Source organism: Callospermophilus lateralis, unplaced genomic scaffold (genome assembly GCF_048772815.1).
Source record: "Callospermophilus lateralis isolate mCalLat2 unplaced genomic scaffold, mCalLat2.hap1 Scaffold_169, whole genome shotgun sequence".
Taxonomy (NCBI): Eukaryota; Metazoa; Chordata; class Mammalia; order Rodentia; family Sciuridae; genus Callospermophilus; species Callospermophilus lateralis.
Window position 1 is genome coordinate 537,322 of NW_027512767.1, and position 16,848 is coordinate 554,169.

Sequence of the window (16,848 nt, forward strand, 5' to 3'; positions counted from 1 at the left end):
GACTGATCATTGTTGACAAAGCATTGCAGATAGACATATGCACTAATGGGAATAGTTAAGTGATAGTCTCTTTTCTAATTAGAGAATGTGCTGAATTATAATTCAATATCAGCATTTATTGATACCTGACCAGGAGCAAATGAATTCATTCCCAAAACACACTTACTAAGTACCTATGACATGACATGTCAAGACTTTTCTCAGTGCTTGACTGAGTAGCATTCTGGGTTTAATGCCCGTCACTTAGAAGTTGTGTGATCTTAGATAAACTACCTAACCTCCCTAATCCTCATTTTACTCATCTATAAAATGGGAATAACTATCCACCTTCAGGGATTCCCATGAGGATCAAATGAGACAGCTCATGATAAGTTTCTAGGATGTGACAGGCACCTAAAAAATGGAAGGCATTTTCAGTCCTGATACCACTGCCACACAATCAGACTATATCAAAGTTGTAGCTCATTTTCAAAGAGTAAAAGGCGACTCTTCATAATACTTCTATTTCCAGTATTGTCTAATCAGTGATGTCTTCATATATCTGAGTGTCCTCTAGCTGGTCCCTCGTCTCCAAAGCAGCACTGAGCAGAGAATAAGAGAAGCAGGAATAGAGAGGAGAGCCCCTGATACTAGCATGGGAAAGAAAGGCGTGAGAAAACAGACTTGGTATGAGCACAGACAACAAAGCCATCCCTACACAGGCACACAATGTGCTCTTAGACAGAAAAATGTCATTCCGAAGAGTGTGGTAAGAAATAAGATGGTGCTGAGGGACTGAACAGGGGTCTGCCAGCCAAGTCCTCTCCCCAGACTGCCTCCCTCTCTACCCAGGTTTAGTTATCCTTCACTCGTTACCATGGCAATGTTCCATCAGAAGGCACAGCATCTCCAGTCTGTGGAGCAGGCAGCCTGTCCTCTTGAGCACTGTGAAATGTCTAGGATGCTTTTTTGAAACAGATTTCATTCTTGATGTGTTCTGAAGGGAGGTGTGTGAGGGGTGGGGATGTTCTGGCTGTTAATCTGTGGCTCAGCAGATTAAACAAAAACAAAACAAAATACACAACTCAGAGTGAAGACAGACTATGTTAATGATGGAAGGAAAACATTTTGACAGCTTCACTCAGCTAAGCATCAAACACTGTAGAAAAAGAAAAACTGGCTTTAAAAAAAATCGGCAACCCAGTACAATGGGAGCCTAAAAGCAATAGATTGAAAGCAGCCCAAACCCTCTTCAAGGCATTGAAAAGGACCTTCTGCTAAAAGGGAAAAAAAGATGGCCCAAAAGAAATTTACCAGAGGTTGGACTGGGGCGGGCTAGAGATACATCAAGGGGACACTGGAGTTCTGATTTTCACAGGCAGCTGAAAAGAGTCAAAAGAGTCACAATAAAGTGTGTATAAGTGTGGCCAGGTTTGTGTGCACACCCCTCACAGCACAGTATGCAGCCCTGAAGCCAACACCTGTGTGGCCAGCACCACTTACCAGTTTCCACAGAACTGTCACCAAGCTCCATCCATTGGGGAACAGAACATTCCAGAAACACAGGCAACCTGGATGGCAAGATCATCTCTCCCTCACACAGCATCTTTCCATACACTCAACAACCTGAAAGTAGCAAGGGTTTGTATTCCTTGATCTAGATTAAAAACTGCCCCCACATATTGTTGTATTGTGTATATGTACAAATCTGTGACAACAAATCCCATCATTATGTACAACTGTAATGCACCAATTAAAAAATGTGGAAAAAATTATGACCCTGTTCTTTGGCCTTTCTCAAGTGCTGCAGCATTAAAGGGCCTTTTAGCTAGATTTATGAACCAGAATAGGAAATAAAGACCTTAGTCCTGGCAGGGAAATCAAATGCAGGCTCAGTCTCCTTTATACAAAATGCCTGGGAAGTGTTTTGGATTTGGGATATATTTAAATTTGGGATCATTTTAATATACATATGAGACCTCCTGGGACTGGGACCCAAGACTAAGCATGAAATTCATGTTTCATATACACTTTGTACACACAGTCAGAAGTTAATTTTATATAATATTTTCAATAATTTTGTGCATGAAACAAGGTTTCATGGTGTGGTATTTTCCATTTGTGGCATCATATCAGTTCTCAAAAAGATTCAGATTTTGGAGCACTTCAGATTTCCCATATTTGGATTAGAAATGTTCAACCTGTATGCAGCACAATGCCTATACCAAAAGTCAGTTTTAATGTCTTTCTGGCAACAAAAAGGAATCACAATCCAAGACATCAAATTTTAGCTCAGTAAGTCAAAGATAAAAGCAATAGGAAAACACAACTCTACTTGTACAACTTTGGTTTTTCTAATCTACTTCTCTAAATCAACAAAGAAATTTATGATCCCTGAGAATGTCTATGGAGTAACAGGCAAGAACACCAAGCTAAAGACACACCTGTTGCCTCCCTTATATCCATTCCCCTGACCCCTTGCCATTAGAAATCCAGTTCCAACAGAGCAGCAGTTGCCTTGTTATGGATGCCTGATTCCCAGGCCCCCTTTCAACTAGAGGTGCACACATGAACTTGAGCTGGCCAAAGAGATGTCAGCTCTGTGTCCTCTGCCCTTGTGTACTTCTCTCTCCTTTCCTCCAGCAAGTGAGATATTGAAACAATTATCTCAGGAGCATGAAAATGAAATCCACATACCAGTAAGAATGGAGAAGCAAAAGTCAGAGAGCATGGATCCCTGAAACAATAGGGATAGTAACCTTCCAGTTGACCAAGTTCCCCTTCATTAGGTTTTCTGCCCCCTGAAGCTCCAGGTCATCTCTAACTCAAGACCAGCAGAGGAAAACACTGCAGCAATTCTATCAGGGAATCTCAAGAGTCTGAGAGGTCTCCCTCTGATCTACATTGCAGATAATGGCACTGCAATGTAGATCAGTGTAGATGCCAAATTACCTAATTCTTTTAATTAGTAAGTATTTCCCACTGTTCCAATATATTTCAGAATTTTTTTTTATAATTTTGCCAATCATTGCAATTCTGCCAGTGTCATAATTGGTTCTTGCAGTTCTGAGTTCATTCCAAAACAGCAATTCCCTGTGGATTAAATTATATTTCTTTACAGGTAGTTTTTCCAAAACTTACCTGTGTACAGAATGATGATGGAAGGGAAGAATCAAGAACAAATGATCTTGTTTTCCCAATTTGCTTCAAATGCACTCAAGGTAAAAGGTCCCTTTGGTGTCTGCCATTGGCAAGGGACCCAAGCTACATGGGTGGGATCCTAAAGAAACAAGTGCTCTACCTGCCACATGATCCACTTTTGTGTACTAAACCACTCATGCTATTTCTACTCCCAGCTTTACTTTTTGATTCTGGCATTTTTAACAAGACAAACTCTCCAAACTATAATGTACCGATTACATAAGCTAGTCCCAAGCAATGGAAATATTATTACCTTCAAACTTTCCATGTTCTAATCTCACCAAGCTGCAGAAACTTTCCCAAAAAACACCTGTAACTTTGATTCTTAAGGAATTCAAAGAAAGGTTTACTTTAATTCACCTAGTTGTTTAAAGCCCATGTTAATTCCACATATACATGGTTTCCATTTCTTCTGAACTTCCTGCCTGCAAATTCTTTAAATGTACTAACATTAAGATAGAACTCTGAGAAGTGACCGGCCCAGTAAGATGAAGATGACTTTAAATTACACAGTTTTAGGGCCCCCTAATAATGTTCATTTTCCACTTTTCTTACACACTAATAAAACAAAAAAAATTGAATATCAGGATAACTCTTGAGAAAGAATTAGTCATTACTAAATTAAATTATAATTTAAAATATCAGGCTTACAATAGTCACTTGATTCATTAAAATAAGATTTTAAGTCATATATGCTATACTTTCAGGTTTTTCAAATATTAATGACATTTGTACCAGTAATTCTTTGTTGTGGGGGTCATTCTATGCAATAAAGATATTTAGAAGCATTCCTGGCCTACAAGTACATACCTGCCAAGTAGGGACAAACAAAAATGTCTCTGGACACTGCCAAATGTTCCCCGATAGTGGGGTGCAAAATCACTCCCTAGTGCTGCTGCTCTATTTGAAAAGAATATTTTTCTAGATCCCTTTACAGATGAGAAAAGTAAAGCCCAGAAACACCAAGAGCCAAACTCAATGCCATAGAGCTGAGTTAGTAACTGGTATGGTTTGGATGTGAGGGGTCCCCCAGAAGCTCAATGTGAGTCAATGCAAGAAGGTTCAGAGGAGAAATGACTGGGTTGTAAAAGTCTTAACCCAATCAGTGAATTAATCCTCTGAAGGGACTAACTGAGTGGTAATTAGAGGCAGGCAGGGTGTGGTTGACAGAAGTGGTTCACTGGGAGCATGACTATGGGGTATATATTTTTATCTGGTGAGTGGAGTCTCTCTTTACTTTCTGATCATCATGTGAGCTGTTTCCCTCTGCCACACTCTTCCACCATGATGTCCTGTATTACCCTGAGCCCCGAGGGATGGAGTCAGAGCTGACTGGCTGTCCATGGATTGAGACCTCTGAAACCATGAGTCCCCAAATGAACTACAACAATTGTCTTGTCAGATCCCTTAGTCACAGTAGTAAAATAGCTGACTAAAACAGTGACCCAGACAGGGCACCCCATGCCCAGAGCTATTCCTAGATTCGTTATGTTCCAACACACTGAGGCAGTATGTGTCAGGACTTTGGACAAAGATGATATTTAAAATTAAAATAAATGTTACTAAAGAACCACCCGATCAACAATATATTGGGGAAACCAGAATGTTAATTTTAACATTAAATTTCTGTTAAACTGTTAAATTTCATGGGTAACCACTAAATGGCTAATTCCATTCAGAATAATTCAGCAAATATTCATGAAACATTTCCCAGGCATCTTAAACATCAGATTAGTTAAATCAGAGAAGAATTCCCCCTTTGGTGTATTAATAGTGCAATGAACAAAGAAGTATATAGCAAGTTCACCAGTCATCACAGCTTTGTCTAAGGCCAAATGCCACAAGAGAAGTCCCACACAAGAAATGTAGTGACTCGGAGGGAGAAAATTCACATTGCCTCGAAATCAGTGATTCCACAGAGGAAACAGCAATTGAAACAAGCTTGCAGGATTGAAACCCCATTCTAAGCAGATGTAATAGTATGGAGGTGCTATTAAGACCACTTTTTGAGAATACCAAAGTGCCTATTTTCCTAGAACTCAGGGAACATAGTCAATGATCCTCGCCAGAAAAAAAAAAAGGAGACCACATACAGGCCAGCTTTGTGTGCTAATCTAGATATTAATAGATTTTAACATTTAATGTGTTCGTCAATAAGAAATTATAGAGTTTCTAAGCAGATAGAAGATAAAAATGAATACAATGACTGATTATAACTGTATGAAATAAGAGAAGGAATGGATGGGCATGCCTGTACTGTGTTAAGAATGCATCTTAATCCATTTCTGCTGTTAAAACAAACTACTTGAGACTGGGTAATGGCTATGGCTTGAATATGGGTAGTGTACCCCAAGGATTCATTGTAATTGAAGGTTTGGTCCCTCAGGTGGCACTATTGGAAGGTGTGCTCTGAAGTAGGAAGTCTGTGAGTCACTGATAAAATACACACTCCTACCATGATGTGCTGCCTTTGTCAGAGGTCTAAAGAATAGGGACGCCTCATCTTGGACTATAACCTCCAGACCCATGTGTCAAAATAAACCCTTTGTCTTTATAAACCTAAATGACTCAGATATTTCATTATAGTAATTTATTTCTCACAATCCTGGAGGTTGAGAAATCCAAGATCAAGGTGCCAGCAGATCTGGGGTTGAGGGTTCTCTCTCAGGCTCAAAGATGACACTTTGTTGCTACATCCTCATGAGGCAGAAATGGAGGGTAGCTCCCTTCAACCTCTTTAATAAGCATATCAATCTTGCTCATGAGAGTAGACCCTCATGTCTTACTCACTCCTAGTTCTTAATACCACCACAATGGGTATTAGATTCCCAATGAATTTTGTAAGGACACATTCAGACCATAACAGAAGGTCAAGAGGAGAGAGTACCCCAAGAGTCTGTCAATCCAAGCCTGGAGCAATAAGCACAGTTAGAAAGAAGCTATGATATCAAGCTAAGCAAAAGGCATTGTGAAAACTGCCAGGGTGAAGTGGCCAGAGTGGAACACAATGAGATGAAGACACAAGGTGTTACAGAATGAGTCATGGGAGGTGATGGAGAAGGAAAAAGGATACAAGACCACTTTGTTCTGAATCTTAGCACATGAAGAATAAGTTGCCCTAAACAGAAACCCTGAGGTCAGGGGAAAACTGATTCTAGGGCAGAAATGAAAGTTCAGGGGGATAACTGAGAAAATCACAATGATCAATAAGAAAGACTGGGTGGGTGAAGCTCTGACAAAAATCAGTCCCATGATTTAGTTCACAAAGAAAAGAAGGTTATGAATTAGTAGTCTTCTACATAAAGTTGGTTCTTCAAGGTTGAATCATGGTTAAGATTTCTACAGAAAAGAGGAATGAATAAGAAGAGTCTTAAATAATGCTATTTAAGATGTAAAAGTAAGAAGAAGGATAAAAAAAAAGAAGCAACAAAGGAGTTTCTAGCTCTCCAGGTGGATGACACAGGGGAGCCAAACACAGACATTAGTTCGAGTGCAGCAGGGCTTGGCTTTGATGAGATATTGGCCCAATGGAGAAGTAAGAACTGACCTCTGGAGTCAGACAGACCTTGGTTATATCCAGACTTTCATACTGGCCAGTCATGAGATTTGAGACAAGTTAATGATCTATGTCTCCTTTTCTTCAATAAGGAAAAGACCATTTTCTGCTCTTAAGTTGCCAAGAAGTTGAGCAGATAATGCACTTAATGATACCTGGTTACGATAACAAGATCATCTGGTCAACACCAGCTACCCCTCCACTGAAGGAGTAAAGGCAGAAACTCAGTGATCATCCACACTGAAAGCCAGGCAAGGGAATCACTGAGGAGGACAGGGCTGCACACATGCAGCTGGTGGGATGTGCTGAGTGATTGGGTCTGTCATGACATAAACACTACAGAAGAACGAACCAAGAAGAAAATATAATCGTGGTGGGGGTTGAGAAAAAAATATGAAGTGACAATTTAATATACACAGTAGGGATCCACAAACTTTTCCTGAAAAGGGCTAGGCAGTGAATACTTTCAGCCTTACAGACAACATATGTTTTTGTTGAAACTACACAACTCCAACCTTGAGTAACATATATAAGTGAACAAACATGGCAGTGTACCAATAAAACTTTTTTTCCAAAAACACGCAGTGGTTGGCCTATAGGTCCTAGTGTGATGACCTCCTGAAATAAAAGTAGAATAAGGCAAAACAAGGCTGTTATGGTTTAAATAAAACTCCTTTGTTAATGCAGGAACATTCAGAGGTAAAATTGTTGGATTGTAAGAGTTGCTAACTCATCAGTCCGCCTTAGTTTGAATGAACTGACTGGGTGGTAATATAGGCAAGAGGGCAAAGCTGAAGGAGGTGAGTCACTGGGGGTGTACCCCAGAGGTTCACATCTTCCTGTGTTCCCTTCCTCTTCCCTCTTCATCTGCTTTCCTGACCCCACCATGAGCTGAGCAGCTTTTCTCCCCTGGACCACCACCATGATGTGCTGCCTCACCTTGGGTCCAGAGCAATGGAGTCAACCTCTAGGGACTGAAACTTGTGAAACCCAATAAACCCAATCAAGCCCCAAATAAACTTCTCCTCCTCAAATTATTTTTGTCATGTACTTGGTTAACAGTGACACAAAAGCAAACTAAAATAAAGGACAATGTTTTAAAACCTCTAACTCTAGAATAGCTGTTAAGTTTAGAGAAAAGGGTAATGGATATATATGAGAAATTCACACAAATATTAAAAACCTCAAGCCATAAGACTCCCACGTGTGACAACTGGCTTTTCATGTTTAATGTTTCATTATTTTTGATAGGGAAGAAAGAAAGAAGAAAGACAACAAACAGCTTGGTTGGAAAACATGGAGAATTCTGATGGGAAATATTGAGCAAGTCAGAGAAACATACAAGCAAAAATATTTAAGACAATATTTCTACATTGCAAATTGAGTGAACTCATCTCTGACTTCTTGCTCAGTTTCCTGTGCTAATCTGGAAAAAACAGGAATCCTCATTTCTTGGTCATAGGGACTTGTATCCAATGTCCATTGGAGGGCTCTCCCATGCCTTGGCTCTACTAATCCCTATGCTTCCCCCTCCCTCACTACACCCCAAAATTGCACTTTAAAATGCCTCCTACTTCCTTTGCTAAAACAACAGAAATTCATTCTTCTCAAGTGGTTTTCCTTCAATCATGTTATGGTTTAGATATTAGGTGTCCCCCAAAAGCTCATGTGTAAGACAAGGCAAGAAGGCTAAATGGTGAAATAATTGAGAGACTTCAGTGAATTATCCACTGATAGGGATTAACTAAGTGGTAACTGAAGGCAGGTAGGGTGTGGCTGGAAGAGATAAGGCATTGGGGGCATGCCTTTGGAGTATATATATTTTGTATCTGGAAAGTGGAGTCTCTGTCTGCTTTCTGATCATTATGGGAGCTGTTTCCTTCTATCATACTCCTCTGCCATATTGTTCTGCCTCACCTGGAGCCCCAAGAAATGCAGCCAGCTGTCAAGGACTGAAGCAATGATCCCTCCAAATAAACATTTTCCTTCTCTAAAATTGTTCTTGTCAGGTCTTTAGTCACAGCAGTGAAAAAGCTGACTAAATCACATCATTAGTTCAGTTACCATTTTAAATATCTCAGAGACATGAAATCTCAGATCACTGTACTGGCTATACTCAGAGACACCAGACCACACATTCAACACTGACAGAATCCTGGAAAATCCTTTCACTGCAGTAGAGGAAAATAAAAAGATGAATGACTCTGGCCTTATCAGCATGTAATTAAAGTCTTTAGCAGGGGAGATAAGATGAGGAAAAAAAATAATAAGGCCCTGTAGAAAGAGATAAATGGGGAAACCCAGATACAGATAAAGAGATCCCAGGAGTAAAGGGTGATTACAGTGTTCCTCCCTTATCTGTGGTTTTGCTTTCTATAGTTTCAGTTACCTGTGGTCAACCACAGTCCAAAAACATTAAATGGAGATTTTCGGAAATAAGTTTTAAATTGCACGCTGGTCCAAGTGGCATGATGTGGCCTCACTATTCATTCTGAGTAATGTGATGATTCAATGTCCCACTTCATCCTGCCAGGAATGTAAACCATTCAGTGTATCCATGCTGTATATGCTACCCCAGCCATTAGTCACTTAGTAGTACTCTTGGCTATCAGATGGACTGTTAGAGTATTGATATACTTATTTTACTTAATAGTGGTGGTCCCAAAGCACAAGAGTAGTGATGCTGGCTTCTCAGATGTGCCAGAGAATGTGTTAACTGCTTCCTTTAAGTGAAAAGGTGAAACTTCTTAGAAAAGAAAAAAAATGTGCCAAGATTGCTAAGAACTATTGTAAGAACTAATCTTCTATCTGTAAAATTGTGAGGAAGGAAAAAGAAATTCATGCTAATTTTGCTGTCACACCTCAAACTGTAAAAGTTACTGCCACCGTTTGTGATAAGTTTTTAGTTAAAATGGAAAATGCATTAAATCATAGTGTTCATAACTAGCCTTGATTTAATGTATCCACTGGGGTCTTAGAACATATGTCCTGTGGATATGGGGGGACTGTAGAACTGCTATGGTTGGAGCCACGAGCAAGGAAAGATGAATAATTCAACCACCTTTGAAGGAAAGGCAAGACAGGATAGCAGAGATTAGGAAATGGTACTGCAGTTAGAAAAGACCATATGGGCATGGGCACAAGCTCAAGGCAGCAAGCAGACGCACACAACAACAACAAAAATCTCATCTAGGGTTGACATTCAAAACGGAAATAGAATAGCCCCCCACAACCTCCATATTAGAAAGTATACAGCTGCCAGCCTGACCCTTACTCTCCTGCCTTCTATAATTTTTGGCCATCATCCTGGGCAACCTCTATCTCCCTACCTCCATGGAACTCTCCACAAGTCTACAACACAATAACTGAAGTGACAGCACACAGGATACCAGGATCTACCAGGTTCTCATCCAGCACTGAATTTAATGCATAACCTTTTGGGGCTATTGCCCACAGCACATCATATCAATGGTTAGAAGTCTGTGCCTTTCTTCCCTGGGCTCATGGTGGCTATGTAGCTAGGAAAAGAAAAATAATAAAAACAAGGCAAGAAATGCCCATATGTGCCAAATCCAAACTTGCTAGTTCAGAAATCCAGAATTTTTCAATATTCTATAAGAAGATCCTGTAAGGTTTTATTTATGTATTATTATTCTTTCGAAAAAAAAAATATAATACATATATGATTTGGTTTAGATATGGTGTCCCCCAAAAGCCAGACAATGCAAGAACATTTAGATGAGAGTCTTAACTTAATCAGTGCATTAATCCAGTTGAATGGATTATCTGGGTGGTAACCAAAGGCAGTAGGGTGTGGCTGGAGGAGGTGGGTCCTGGGGTGTGCCTTTGGGGTATAAATTTCCTCTCTCTCTCTTTCTGTTTCTCCATAGACTCCATTCTTCAGGGCCTAAGATGAAGCAGAATAACATGGCAGAGGATATGGCAGAAGAAAGTCGCTCAGGACATGACAATCAGGAAGCCAAGAGAGAGAGAGAGATTAAGCTCAGCTCAAATACCATATACCCCAAAAGCATACCCACATTGACTACCTTCTCCCAACACATCCTACAACCTATAGTTAACCACCCAGTTAATCTATTCAAGTGGATTAATGCACTGATTAGGTCAAGGCTCACATAACCCAACATTTCAATCTCTGAAATTTCTTGTATTATTTCATACATGAGCTTTTGGGGGACACATGATATCTAAATTGTAACACGATTTTAAAAAGTAAAACAAACAGTTTTAAGAAACCTTTCACAAATATCTTATAAATATTCAAGGGATGTGTAAAAAAAATTTCAACACAAATAGAAACATATCAATATATATACGGTTGTGTTCCTTTAACATTTTTCAACTTACACATCCTGGAGTTGTTCCATATCAGTAAATATTTATGTCTTGTTGTCATTAATAGCCATAGAATATTCTTTTTTACGTAGTTTTTTTTATTTATATGAAACAGCAGAATGCATTACAATTCTTATTACACATATAGAGCACAATTTTTCATATCTCTAGGAATATGCATAGTATATTCACACCAGTTCATGTTGTCATACCTGTACTTTGGATAATAATGATCATTATATTCCACTATCATTAATAACCCCATACCCTCTCCCTTCCCCTCCAACCCCTCTGCCCTACCTAGAGTTCATCTATTCCTCCCATGCTCTCGCTCTCTACCCACTATGAATTGATCTCCTTATATCAAAGAAAACATTCAGCATTTAGTTTTGTGGGATTGGCTAACTTCACTTAGCATTATCTTCTCTAACTCCATCCATTCACCTGCAAATGCCATGATCTTATTCTATTTTATTGCTGAGTAATATTCCATTGTGTATATATGCCACGTTTTTTTTTATCCATTCATCTACTGAAGGGCATCTAGGTTGGTTCCACAGTTTAGCTATTGTGAATTGTGCTGCTTTAGACATTGATGTGGCTGAGCCACAGGATATTCTAGTCATTAAATAACTCTGTCTTTACCCAGTGTCCAACTGGTAGACAGAGGTTATTACCCACTTTCACTATAATGAGCTACATGACAGTAAACACTACTGCTTGTCAGTTTGTGCACACACCTCTGCATCAGTCTACAAGATAAATCCTAGTAGAAATGGAAAGGTTCTAAGAATGTGAGGAAACTAAGGTTTTCACAACAAGTGGGAAAGGCACAAAAAAGAGGTATCTGTGTTAAGGTGAGAAATATGGACAGAACAATAAATCAGATTAAAGGAAGGGAGATGATAGAGAAAGACCGCTTGGGAGGCTTGTGCAATGTGCAGGAAAGAGAATCTAAATGAGGGTACAAGAACAATCGAGGGACTCAGGACCCATGCAGGAGAAACAGAAAAAAACTCAGTGAGTTCATGATTAGTGATGTTGGGACAAGGGCAAGGTACCGAGCAAGTAGGTCAGCAGAAAGGAAGGGGGAGAGCCAAAGGCTTATAGCACTTTCATGCCTGATATGGCAGGAAGATGAAGCACTCACCATGGGGGATGCTGGCCTGAACAAAGGAGAGGTCCTGTCGCTTGTGGTGACCTTAGATGTCTACAGAACACCTAGGGGAAGGAATGGGGATGGAAATGGGGATTTAGACACTATCACCACTCCCAACCCCCCACCCCCTGCCCAGAGGGGATGGCTATAGCCTGGGATGGAAACCAGGGAGGGAAGGGTGCAGAGCACACATGTCACCTCTCTCAGATCGCTAACATTCAGGGAGCCAGGACTGGGCAAGCAGCCAGCCAGGGCAAGTAAAAGAGACAGTAGTGTGTCAAAAGAGTGGCATGTAAGAGGCAGAGGTGGCCGGAAGGAAGATGAAAACCCCTTAGAGTGGAAGGAAGGGACAGTTAGACAGCCCAGCTACACACTTATCTTTCAACACAACTTGGTAAGTTCCCAAAGGAAACAAGACGGGGGCTGCATTCAATAGACCTGGCACCAAGCAGAATCATGGGAATAGAAGAGAAGAAATGTCAGAGCGGGTTTTTCCATAAGCTGGGACACCTATTTTGAGTGCAGAAACTGAGGAGAAGGCTTATGTAGAGAAGGCAGAGGGCTAAAGAAAAGTCCAAGGATGCAGCTGAGAAAGCAAACTCTCAGGACAACTGGCCCCAAATGCCTCATTATCACAGCTGACAAGAGATGTCCATCATCTGAAGATCAATCCACTGTCATGGTTCAGATACTGCCATGGTCCCTTTTATTGTGATTTCTGTTCCCAACTCCAATTATCCAGTTTCTAGGAGCTGTTGCTTCCACTGGCGATACCCTGAGCTACAAATCTTAATGGTGTGTTTTCAGGAAGAGGCTTCTCACAAAGGGGCTCACTGAAAAATGTCACCAATGCAAGCTGCTGTCAAAATGTACGGTATCTGCATGATCTTGTCTATGGAGGACTGTTGTCTTGTTATACAACAAATCTGCTAAATCAGAAAGAAAGAGCTAGAAAATGCCACAAAAGCAAGTGGTAATGTAAAAGATGATATCCAGCTCTTCCCAAGGCTCAGGGATTATATACTGTCCAAGCCACTGCTGAAAATGAAATGAAAGGTTTGTTTGTTTTCAGAATGAACCCCATTTCTCCCAAGAGAGATGTTAATATCTTTCTGGCTCCTTCCTTTATTGTCAGGTCAGTAATAGCATAAAGTAAACAAATTACTTTTTTTTTTCTTAAATCAGGGATTAAACCCAGGGACACTTTGCCACTGAGCCACATCCCCAGCCCTTTTTATTTTTTGTTTTGAGACAGGGTTTCACTAAGTTGCTCAGGGCCTCTCTAAGTTGTTGAATCTGGCTTTCAACTTGTGATCCTCCTGCCTCAGTCTCCTGAGCTGCTTGGATTACAAGTATGTGCCACCATGCCTGGCAACAAGTTACTTTTAGATATTAAGTTTTCTTCTATTTACTTCTTTCCCAGACACAATAAGTACTTATAATTCAACTTCCCATTAAAAATCTAGTTTCCACCAGGTGTCATGGAGCAAACCTGTAATTCCAGCTGCTGAGGCAGGAAGATTACAAATTCAAGGACAGCCTTTGCAACTTAGCAAGACTCTGTCTCAAAATTCTAAAGAAAAAAAAAAGGTTGGGTTTGTAGCTCGGTGGTAGAGAACCTCTGTGTTCAAACCCAGTATTACAACAACAACAACAAGAAAAAAGGGCTGGGGTTGTGGCTCAGTGGTTCAGTGCTCTTCTAGCACATGCGAGGTGCTGGGTTTTATCCTCAGCACCACATAAATAAATAAATAAATAAAGGCATTGTGTTCAACTACAACTAAAAAAAAATTTAAAAAAGGCTCTTCTTTAAAAAGCAAACAAACAAACAAAACTAGTTTCCCCAGATTATAGTTTATCTAAGATTTTGATTCCCTATACTACCACTTCTATTTATCAGTTACAAGCACTAATTTTGAAAGTACCAATCCTGCAATCTGTACTTAAAAAGGTTAAAATTCCAGTTAACAAGATGTAACATGAAATATAAAATCACCTCTGGTTCTAAAATTCTAAATAGTCCCAAGCTGATGAGAGTGCGGGTGGATATGATGATTCATTCTATTAGACCTGTGGGTTAAAGATGGCAGAGATCAAGGAATGGGGTCCCTCAATTACTACAGAACCAAATGATGAAAAAAAAATAAAGCACCCCCCTACAAAAATATACGAAGAAACCTCAAATTAAAAAGAAATGATCTTTGTAGTATGCCTACCTGCAGAAGACAACAACATATAGAAAGTTCTCACCATCACACTAGAGTTTAGAGATCAGCAAGATGAGAAACTGGATAACAGCCTAGAAAAGTCAAGCAAAGTAGCATTGGTAGAAACGAGTTTCAATCATCTATGCCAGATCTCTAGACCTCAGTGGAGGCCAGAGAAACTGCTAAGGTGTTTTTCCTGGACAGCTCCAGGAGAACTAGGGAAATGCTTCAGGCCCAGGAGTAGCCCCCACCAGATGGGGACAGATGCCCTCCTAACTCTAGGGAAACAAACCCTGGTTTAAGACCTTTATCCAAACCTCAGAAGACAAGACAAAGCTCAGATTATTCCAAACAGGCTGTACCCAGCCTCAGCCAGGCTCCCTTTTCCATACCTCTTTCACTACCATGCACCACTGAAAACTTAAATAAATGCAATATTCAATGTCCTCAAACTGCAACTCAGACAGGAAGGCACACAGGTCTCATTTAAGCCATACAGGATATCACACAGAAATCAGCTGCTCTTTATTAAACAATAGTGTAGAGAGCACTGTCCATGCTAAGCCGAGAAACACGACAAACAGCAAGTCAACTTACTAATATACTACAAAATAGGAAAAGAAATTTTCATAGCTGCTTAAGAAATAAATGAAGGATGCAATCAGAAATAAAATATAATTAGAAAAACAAAAGGAAATTGCCCCTGAGTGCAAAATTTTAGTCATAACTAAAATTAATATAAGGATAGTGAAGTAAACAATGGCAAAGAATATTAAGTACCAAAATAGGCCCACATGTATATGGTCAATTGATTTTCAGTGAAGGTGCCAAAGTATTTCAAGGGCAAGAGAAAAATCTTTAAAACAAATATTGGTGGAAGAACTGGATATTCAACTGGAAGGGAAAAGAAAAAGCCCTCACACCATACACAAAAATTACCTTGAAAACATACTGTAGGCATAAGCATAAAAACTAAAACTATAAAACTTCTGTAAGAAAACGTGAGAAAATATCTAACTAAAATGAGAATAGACAATGATTTCTTAAGTACAATACAGAAAACAATACCATTCAAAAATAAAACTTCAAAATTTCTCAGAATAAAAAAGCATTTTGAGAAACAAAATAGCAAGGAACAGACTGGGCAAGTAAGTACGTTCAGCACATACATCTGACAGGAACCACCATTCACAGTGCGTGCACACACACACAGACAGTCAAAACACAATAGTTAAATAAAAACTGGAATATTAAAATATATTCAAATAACTAAAAAAGGGCAGGAAAGGACAAGTAGAAGAACAAAAACATAACAAAATGGCATAGCACATAAGTCATTACATTAGACGTGAATGCACTACACATACTAATTGAAAAACTGAGATATCAAAATTGAATTTCTAAAATAACCCAACTTTGTGCTATCTACAGAAAACTCACTTCAAATATAGACATATCAATAGGTTAATAATAAAATGCAAAAATAATAAACCATATCAACACAAATCAAAAGAACATTGAAGTGACTAATTAATATCAAACAAACTACACTTCACTTCAGTGCAAAAATCACTACCAAGCTGATATAGGGACATTACATAACAGTGAATAGTCAATCCAACAAGAAAACATAACATTCTAAATACCTATGCACCTAGTGGGAGAGCTTTAAATTGAACGAAGGACTGAAAAGAGAAATAAATCAATTACCATTATAGATGGAAATTTCGATGCTACTCTTTGTAATAAAACCAGTAAGAAAATCAGAAAGGAAATAGAATATCTTAACAATACCAATATCCAGCTAGAACTAATTGACATTTCTAGAATAACCCACAACGAGAGAACATGCATCTATTCAAGTGTACATGGAACATTCACCAATACAGATCATATCCTACCAGTGCCAGCCACTTCCAGAAACATAAAACAAATCTTAATGTAAAATAATCAAAATTATATGAAGTATATTATATGACAAGAATTGTATTGAATGAGCAACCAATAATGGAATGATAATAAGAAAACTTCTAAAATTTAGAAATTAAACACCAAAATTCTAGAAAGTGCAAGACTTAGAAGAGGATACCTCAAAAGAAACTGGAAAATATTTTGAAGGAAATCAAAATGAAAACATTTCAAAATTTGTGAGATGCAGACAGAGCAGTGCTTCAAGGGACATTTATATTATTAAATGCTTAGAGAAGAAGATGGGTCTCAAATAAATGACATTACTGTCTACCTTACAAAAATGAAAAGAGATGATTAAAATAAGCAAGGCAAGCAAAAGTAAAAACAAAAACAATAAAGATTAAAAAATGAATGAAATTTGGGCTGGGGTTGCAGCTCAGTGGTAGAACACATGCCTCTCATGTGTGAGGCACTGGGTT